The 9,294-nt window shown below is 44.3% G+C and overlaps 1 pseudogene; it reads left to right on the top strand.

The window, feature by feature from the left end:
• Positions 1 to 4,864: 4,864 nt before the first annotated feature.
• LOC102423296 lies at positions 4,865 to 5,324 on the top strand (annotated as a pseudogene).
• The last annotated feature ends 3,970 nt before the right edge of the window (positions 5,325 to 9,294 follow it).

The raw sequence follows: 9,294 nt of genomic DNA, 5'->3' as shown, positions 1-9,294 counted from the left end.
GGACACACCTGGAAGGCTACTGAATATTTTATTGAGATCTTTCCCTGGGCCTGGTTGGCGTGGTTCAGTGGTTGAGCTTCAACCTATGAACCAGGAGGCCACGGTTCGTTTCCATGCCCAGGTTGCAGCTCCATCTCATTTGGGGCATGCTGGAGGCAGCCAATCAATGATTCTCTCATCATTGATGTTTCTATCTCTCCCTTTCCCTTCCTCTCTGAAATCAATAAATTTTTTTTTTTTTTAAAGATCTTTCCCTGGGACCTTTCCTAAAATCTCCATCCTTAAAACCCTTAGGATGGAGGACCCTGTGCGCTCTCCCTTCAGGGAATATGCTCGTGCCTTTCCCTTCCCTCTTCACTTCCATTTTCCTTCCCCTCCCCCTTCTCCCCTCCCCAGACATGTTACCGTAGTTTCCTCACTCCCAAGCTCCAAAGGCCCTTCCTTTACTTCTATAACTTGTTTCCTAAGCCCATTTCTTCTAGGAATTACTTTTTCTATCTCTGAAATTTGCCCAATACATGTTCTCTTGCAGTTTGGATCTGGACTTTGAATTCTTTCCTAGCCAGAACCCAAGTACCGAGGTTGCTCAACCCAGGTTTGGTCTGACCGCATGGATTACACACCTGTTGCCATTCCCGCTGCCCACAACGCATTCAGAAGTGGCTCTTCTGGAGACTGGCCTTCGAATGGTCCAATCCATATGAGAAGCCCAACTATGTACCTGCCTTCAACAGTTTTCTGACACCTTAATAATTAAGGTCCGTGCACCTCAGCAAGGTGGTTTAAAACTTTTGTGTTTTCTTGAAACTTTCCTGCCTGCAGCCACTCCTCAGTCTGGGTAAGCTTCCTCCCCTGCACCTCCTCCTCAGCCTCCCAAGCTCACCTTCACCTCCAGAAGCCTGCTTGCCAGCATGCACGGCCCCTGCCAAGCCTGGGCCCTTCCCAGAAGCAGGTCTGAAATGTCACATTCTCCAAAAGACACGCCTAGTCCTCATGAATGACTTCTTTCTCTTCACGTCTATGGTAAAATTTGTAAAATGTCCTCATTCACATCGTCATTCGGAGTGTATTTATGAAGGCTTATTGCGTGCATGCCGGAAGATTTTGTAAGGTACACCGACAATTCCAGGAAGGATGATGTGGACAGTCCTATTCCCAAGGAGCTCGCAGTTCAGTGAGGGAAGATGACATGTAAACACATTACTACATGGTAGGTCCTATGCTCAGGATGGTCCCAAGTACGTACCACGAAAATCAACCCAGATTTGGGGGTCCTGGAAAGGTTTTCTGGAAGAGGATTGGGAAGGACATTTCAGGCAGGTGAGTGTACAGGCAAAGGTGTAGAGAGAGGTCCTGGCCAAGGTAAGGAACACCAGTGAGTCAGCTGGGCTGGAGGGCAAGGTCAGGCAGGGCACAGAAAGGTGGGATGAAGCTGGAGGGGAGAGCAGGGCCAGAGCATGAAGGATTTTTTGAGCCCTGTTAAGGGATTTGTCCTTGATCTCTAAAGCAGACAGACCATTTAAGAAAATTATTCTGGCCGGAACCGGTTTGGCTCGGTGGATAGAGCGTCGGCCTGCGGACTGGAGGGTCCCGGGTTCGATTCCGGTCAAGGGCATGTACCTGGGTTGCGGACACATCCCCAGTGGGGGATGTGCAGGAGGCAGCTGATCGATGTTTCTAACTCTCTATCTCTCTCCCTTCCTCTCTGTAAAAAATCAATAAATATATTTAAAAAATTTAAGAAAATTATTCTGACTGGGCAGGCTTGGCTTGGTGGTTGAACGTCAACCTATGAACCAAGAGGTCACAGTCCCACTCCCAGTCGGGGCACATGCCCAGGTTGCAGGCTCGATCTCAGTGTGGGGCAGGCAGGAGGCAAGATTAGTAAACCAAGGCCCCAGAGCCTTACCTTGTGGGAAGTGAGGCCCTGAGGTCCCAGCCTGCAGGCTGGACTCTCAGCACAGCCAGTGTGGGATGTTAGAATTCTCAGGGGTGCATTAGGTAGAGGGACAATGACTTGGGAGTGGGAAGCAGGTCTCTACACTGCTACACACACTCTTCCATTAAGTTTCTGTCTTCAGTACCTACATTTCCCAACTTTAATCTTTCTACAAGGTCCCTGAGAGCAAAGGGGAAAGGAGCCCCCTTTTTCATAGCTCCCTTCTCAGTTTGTAGTAAGAATTTTCTAATCCTGGCAAATTACTTCTCTGAGACTTAGTTTCCTTGTGTATAAAATAATTTTTTTTAAGTCAACACTAAAGTAACACTTATTGTTTGCCAGGTGCTAACCTAAGCATTTTCCATTTTTGAATCCATATAATCCTTACAACAACCCTAAATTATAGGAACTGTTATTATCTCCATTTTACACGAAGGAAAATTGAGGATCAGAGACCAAGATTCACTGCAGCAGTAGTCTGGTTAGGAAGCTGCCATCCGCACCTCTGCTGTGGGACACTCAGGGCAGCCACTGCGAAGAATCGTTTCTCAATCATACTTACACATTTTCATCACTAAATCCCAGGCCATTCCTGGATAGGCTGAGTCTAGGTCAGTGGTCGGCAAACCGCGGCTCGCGAGCCACATGCAGCTCTTTGGCCCCTTGAGTGTGGCTCTTCCACAAAATACCACGTACAGGCACGCACGTACAGTGCAATTGAAACTTTGTGGCTCATGTGCGGAAGTCGGTTTTCGGCCTGGGCGAGTCTATTTTGAAGAAGTGGCGTTAGAAGTGGGGGGTGTCGGAATGTATAAGTTTATTGGAAGCATATACAAACTCCATTTTGGCAGAGGTGTCCCTAGGGAGGGGCCCCCAAATGGGAAAAGCCTGCTTTCTCTCTCTAATGGGAAAAATAAAAAATAAAAACCCTGCCTCGTGTCACTTGTCTCCCGTTTATATATGCTGCAGTTCTTTGTTTGAACCTGACCCTTTCTAATTGGACCTTTCATTAATTTAGGACCCTGTGCTCTCCTCATTGGTTATTTTGTTACATAGTATCCATTTCAAAGGCCAAAGCCCATGTCGTGACCCCTCTTTTTTCCCCTTATCTTGAAACAGTCCTCTATTCTCTGTGAAAATATGTTTCCTTTTTCCCATCATCCTGTGACTTTTCTTTATCCTCTGTGAATGTATGTCCTCTTCCCCTCTTACCCTGCAGCATTTCTCTATCATTTGTACAAGTCAGATAAGCATTTTGGCGTCTCCAAGCTGCTCGGGTCAGGGCTGCTTTTGATCTACCTTATACTTGCTCTAATTGCTCAGGCCAGAGATACCTCTGTCCTTCACATACACACTCCTCCCCCATGGACCCTCTTTATTCCCTAGACCTGCCTATTTTGTCTTTAAAATTCCTTTCACCTTCAACCAAAGTGCAAATAGGTGACTTATCCCTATATTAGTTTTCATTGCTGTGTAACAAGTTATCCCAATCATAGTGACTTAAAACAATAAACATTATCTTATAGTTTCTGTGGATCAGGAATCTGGTTACAGTTTGGCTGGGTCCTTTGGCTCAGGGTCTCTCATGGAGAAGCAATTATGTCGTCAGTCAGTATAGGCACCTCAAGGCTCAGCTAGGTGAGGATCCACTTCCCAATTTCCTCATGTAGCTGTTGTCAGGCCTCAGGTGTTTACATGTGGCCAGAGTCATTTCCTTGCCACATAGGCCTCTCCATAGGGCTACTTAAACCATGGCAGCTGGCTTCCCCCAGAGTGGCAGGGGGTGGGAGTGGGGAAGGGGGTGAGGGAGAAAAAGAAGAAGGAGGAAGAGGAGGTGAAGGAGGAGAACAGTAAATGCATTCTTAATGCAATACTTAGGAAGAGAGTAGAAAAGAACAGAAAGGCAAGGGCAACCCAAAGGACTGGTGAAATGGCTTGAACATCATTGTTTTTCTTTTGTTTTTCCATATGGTAGGCAGATAGATTCCATATGGAAATAAATTACAACTTAAAACTAAAGGAAAAATAGTCAAAGTTCAGGAATCCACCATGTAGCAAGAAATGAACAAATTCTCAATATGAAAAACATGCAAGTGTAATTTTAAAACAAATAAAACCAAAGAAGTCTAAGAGTTGCCATGAAATGCAAGATCATTGGAACAGATGGAAATCGTCAATGATATTATGCAGGTAGAGAAAGGAAAGTTAACCTCTGGAAAAGATGAGTCAGAGTTTGAAGCCTATAAGGTTGTGGCATACATTTCAATGGAGAAACGTCCTACCTTCCGGTTTCAGAGTCACGGCTCACAATTAAAAATGTTTTGGGGAAACATTTGTGTGTACAGAATTACTTTCCACATACCCGGAGAGCTGTGCACTAGTAGTTTTCAAACACTTTTGACCTAGACAAAGAATAAGAAATACATTTTACACGGCAGCTAAGGTGCACACACTCAAACACAAAAGTACACGTTTTATGAAAACAACACTCATCATTTGCTGGCGTCGCTCAGTGGTTAGAGTGTAGGCCTGTGCACCAGAGGGTTGCAGGTTCGATTCCTGGTCTAGGGCACATACCTGGTTTGCAGGTTTGATCCCTGCCCCATCGGGGTGCTTGTAGAGGCAACCAAATCGATGTGTACATCCATGTTTCTTTCTCTCTTTCTCGCCCCCTCCCCCCTCCCCCCTCCCTTCCATTCTCTCTAAAAATCAATGGGGAAAAATATCCTTACTCTTCCAATGAGGATTTAAACTTTTTTTAAATTCTTATGTGCTGTACACTCACACTTTTATATTCTATTGTATGTCATTTTAAAATTCTGATCAAGATCCACTACACAGATTTCATGAACCATTAACAGGTATGACATACAGGTTTAAAAAAATACTGTTCTGGAGCCATTGCTGCAGGAAGAGTTCCCGCAAAGCTGAATAGTCAAGATGCGTCACTTCACCAAGGACCAGACCGCAGTGTTCAAGGAGGCCTTCCAGCTTTTTGACGCAACAGGGAGTGGCAAGATTCTGCACAGCCAGTGAGGGGACGTGATGAGGGCCCTGGGCCAGAGCGCCAAAATGCAGGGGTGCTCAAAGTCCTGGAGAACCTCAAGAGTGATGAGATGGATATGAAGGTGTTGGGCTTTGAGCACTTCCTGCCCATGCTGCAGACTGTGGCCAAGAACAAGGACCAGGATACTTATGAGGACTATGTCGAAGGCCTTAGGGTGTTTGAAAAGGAGGGGAACAGCACTGTCATCGGTGCTGAGATCCAACATGTTCTGGTGAGAAGATGACAGAGGAAGATGTAGAGATGCCGATGGCAGGGCACGAGGATAGCAATGGTTGTGTCAGCGATGAAGAGCTCATTTGTACGGTGCCGAATGGCTGAAGACATGCCCAGTGGCCCAGAGCCCTGTGCCTGCTCCTGATGAGACTGTGTAGTAGCTCGAGGCTTCCTAGGTTCTCTTGTCACAGAACTTTGCCAGCTTGTCTCTCTCTTGGATGATGTCTGCCATCAGTGTTCACCAAGTAAATGTGCTCGGTGCCCTTAAAAAAAAACACCACCACTGCTCTGCAAGACTTTTACCCTGTTTCACCCTTAATTAGAGAATAGTTAGAATAAAACCAGAAAGCTCAAATTTACATCAGCTGACTTCCCCCTAGGGAAAAGGAAGGGAATGGGATGTAAAATTAATGTTTTCTTTTAAAGATCTGAAAAATGCATAAAGTTGAACCAAGTACTTAACTTTCTTTTCTGTATCTGTGCTTATTTCCCCATTCTTGTTTCTTATCTTATGATTTCATGCTTTCCTTTTTTTCCCTTAGGTTAGTTACTAGTTTATGCTTTTCAAAGAATCCGTTCTTAGATTTACTTACAAGTTCTACTATTTTCAAAACTCAAATTTGTTAATTTTGTAATTGATCTCTATTTTGCTTTCTTTAGATTTATTTTGTTTCTCTTTTAAATTTTTTAAATTCAGTGTTTAATTTACATACTTTAATTTTTCTTAGCGCATTAGCGGTCTATTGTTAATTGTTGCTAATAAATTACCCTAAAACTTGGTGACTTAAAGCAACATACATTTAGCCCTGGCCGGGTAGCTCAGTTGGTTAACATCGTCCCAATACACCAAGATTGTGGGTTCAATCTAGGGTCAAGGCACATACAAGAATCAACCAATGAATGCATAGTAAATGGAACAAGTCAATGTTTCTCTCTCTCTCTGTGTCTCTCAAAATCAATTAAAAAACAAACATACATTTATTATTTCACAGTTTCTGTGTGGCCTCTCTATTTCAGGAGCTATCACAAGGTGTCAATCAAGGTATTGGCCAAAGACTCCAGGTTCAATTGGGATAGAACCACCTTCAAGCTCACTCAGTGGTGTTGGTAGGATTCAGTTCCTTGTTGGCTGTTGGTCCGAGGTTTGCTGTCAGTTCCCTGACAAGCAGCCTTCTCCATCAGAGCAGGCATGACAGAAGAGCCACAGACAAAAAGTACCAGTAAGATGAAAGTCACAGAAGAAAACCAAAATATGTCCCCCCCAAAATATGGCGCTTTGATATAAAAATTATTTTGAACTGAAGGCAATTGAGAAGAAACAAATACTAGAAAATCCCCCTACCCTCCCTGTATTTGCCTAAAAGTAGGACATAAATATTCAAGGTGTCCTTCTTTTCCTCTCTATCAGGAAGGACAAAAGTTTACCAGTTCATACTGGACATGGCTCAGCCTGGAGATGGCTCCTACATAAGAAACTTTACTAACTAGTCTTTCTCTTCCATTGGTTTCCTATATATTTATCTTTCCATCCTTAGAAGACTAAAATGACTTTTCTTTGTCCTATCATTCCTCTACAAATTTATAGCTCTTCCTGGAAGGTACTATATAGACCAGAGTTTTAAGCCACCTCTTTTTTTAAAAATAGTTTATGGATTTTTAGAGGGAGAGGCAGGGAGAGGGAGAGAAAGAAACATCGATGTGAGAGCTAACATCAATTGGCTGCCCCCTGCACACCCTCTACTGAAACGAAATTTTTGGACTGGAACCCAGATTCTTCGTCCGCTGGAATCGAAGAATGAATCCACGGACAGAAGATGGTATAGCAAAGGTGGAAATTTATTAAAGAACAAGTACAGACTCGCACATAGGGAGGGGGAAGAGTCTTACAGAACGAACTCCCACGTGGGGAGGGGGAAAGGGTCCCACTGAGTTTCTTTTTCCTACGGCTTATAAAGGCTGCAGATCCTGGTGCCTTGATATCCGCTCTGATTGGTCACTATTCCCTTAGACTGGTTACTATAGTAACTCCTAGGCTCAAAGGTCGAACCTCACATGGGACATGTGAAGTTCTTCCTCCCCCCCTCCCCCCCTCCCTCCCACACTCCTCCTTTCTAATTATTTTCCTATTCCCTTTGGGCTTTCTTCTTCTCCTTCTGGATGAAGGGCTTCCTTCTCTTTATTTTGTAAATATAGACCTATTGCTGTCCCTAGCTCCCTCATTATATGGAAATATACCTGTTGCAGCTTTTCAGCTTTCCTATTCTATGGAAATATACCTTCTGCAGCCCTGTGCTTCCTTCATGGTCCCCTTAATTTCCAAAAATTGTAAAATTTCCTAAAACCTGTCTTTTTCACCCCCCAAAATTCCTATTCCACTACCAGGGATCAAGCCTACAACCCAGGCTGTAGTTGCCCTTGACTGGGAATTGAACCGGCAACCTTTTGGTGCACAGGACAGCACCCAACCAACTGAACCACATTAGCCAGGGCCTAAGCCATGTCTTTGACTAACTCTTTTCCTGAGTCTTTCCCATGTACATATGAGATATTCACATGAATAACTCAGTTTGTTTTTCTTTTGTTAAACTGTGCCTATATTACAGAGGCTCCTGCTGAGAATTTAGAAACAAAAGGTTTTTTTCCCTCTCCTACAGTAGCCTCATGAGAGAAGTTTCAATCCATCACTGTTGCCATATTCTATTCATTAGAAGTGAATCATTAAGGGGAAAAGATTGCCCAAGGGTGTAAATACCAGGAAGCAGGGATCACTAGGAGCCATGTGCGAATTGTCTGCCACACTTATAAACAGTGGTCCTCAGACACTCCAGCAGTCATTCAGCCTTGCACAGAATGGCAAAAAGTTGAGTTGGCTGATGTGCCTGTTGTTCCCAGCTGAGACTGAATAAGGGACAATCTGCCTTCTTATTTTAGCTCTCATACGATAAATAAATGCCCTTTCCAAGATCTATTTGGTGGCACATTGTCCACATGTTTGTGTTTTTTGCTGGTGATTTTTCTGTTTATGCCTCCCCCTCCCCCAACACACATACACATTAAGTGCTAAGTATTGCCTATTGTTCCTACATGAAAGAAGGTTGTGATGAATCTCAAGGAGAAAATACATGTGCTAGATGAGCTTCATTGAGCATTGTTGGACATAAATTCAATGTTAATCAATCCACAATATATCTTCTACAATAATAAAAGCATAATATGCTAATTAGACTGGACAGCCAAACGACCTTCCGGATGTCCTTCTGGACTACCTTATGGATGAAGCCGGGGCTGCGAGGGCTGAGGCAGGCAGTCTGCGAGGGCCGAGCCCCTTGCACAAATTTCATGCATTGGGACTCTAGTCTATAATAATAAAAGCGTAATATGCTAATTAGACCAGACATCCTTCCTGGACGACTTTCCGAATGAAGCCTGGGTCCCAGGTGCCAGAGGGAAGCCGGTGCTGGCAGCCAGGGGAAGGAAGGCCAACTCTTGCACAAATTTCATGCATCGGGCCTCTAGTATTAAATAAGATCTCAGAATTCTGATACGTAGAGTATGTTTGTTGTTAACCTATATAATCTGTCACCTCCAAACCCAGAAAGAATTACTTTCCAAGTACCTTGAGTCCTATATGCCAGTGGTTGTGAAACCTCCATGCTGAGCTTTGTGAAGTGGGCCTAGAACTCTACAAACCACATTGCTTCTTTGTCAGCTGGCTGCTGTTAGGTTCTGCCAACAGGAGACACTAGAGGGAGACTTGAAGGCAGAAGGAGGAAGCTGGAACTTTGGCCAGCAATGCCTCTTTGCCCTGGCAGGGCCAACAGCAGCTGGTCATAGTCTCCAGCTTCTTTTCCACGCTCCCTAAGCCGCTCCCTAAACCACTCCCATTGAGTCTCCGTGCTGCCATAGTGCCTCTCCTAGAGTAAGGTAGCTGCTACCTGCAGGCATTACCTCAGAGTCACCACCTTGTCCCTTTGCTTTTCAGTCCTTTACTGTCTGAAGCACTAATTTAATTTCCAAATTAAATTCTCTCTATAGAATTACCTGCTACGGTTTCTATTTTCCTGGACCCTAACTG

Source organism: Myotis lucifugus, unplaced genomic scaffold, assembly GCF_000147115.1.
Source record: "Myotis lucifugus unplaced genomic scaffold, Myoluc2.0 scaffold_127, whole genome shotgun sequence".
NCBI classification, from domain to species: Eukaryota; Metazoa; Chordata; class Mammalia; order Chiroptera; family Vespertilionidae; genus Myotis; species Myotis lucifugus.
Note: the sequence above shows the minus strand (reverse complement) of the source record. Positions and strands in the feature narration are given on the sequence as shown.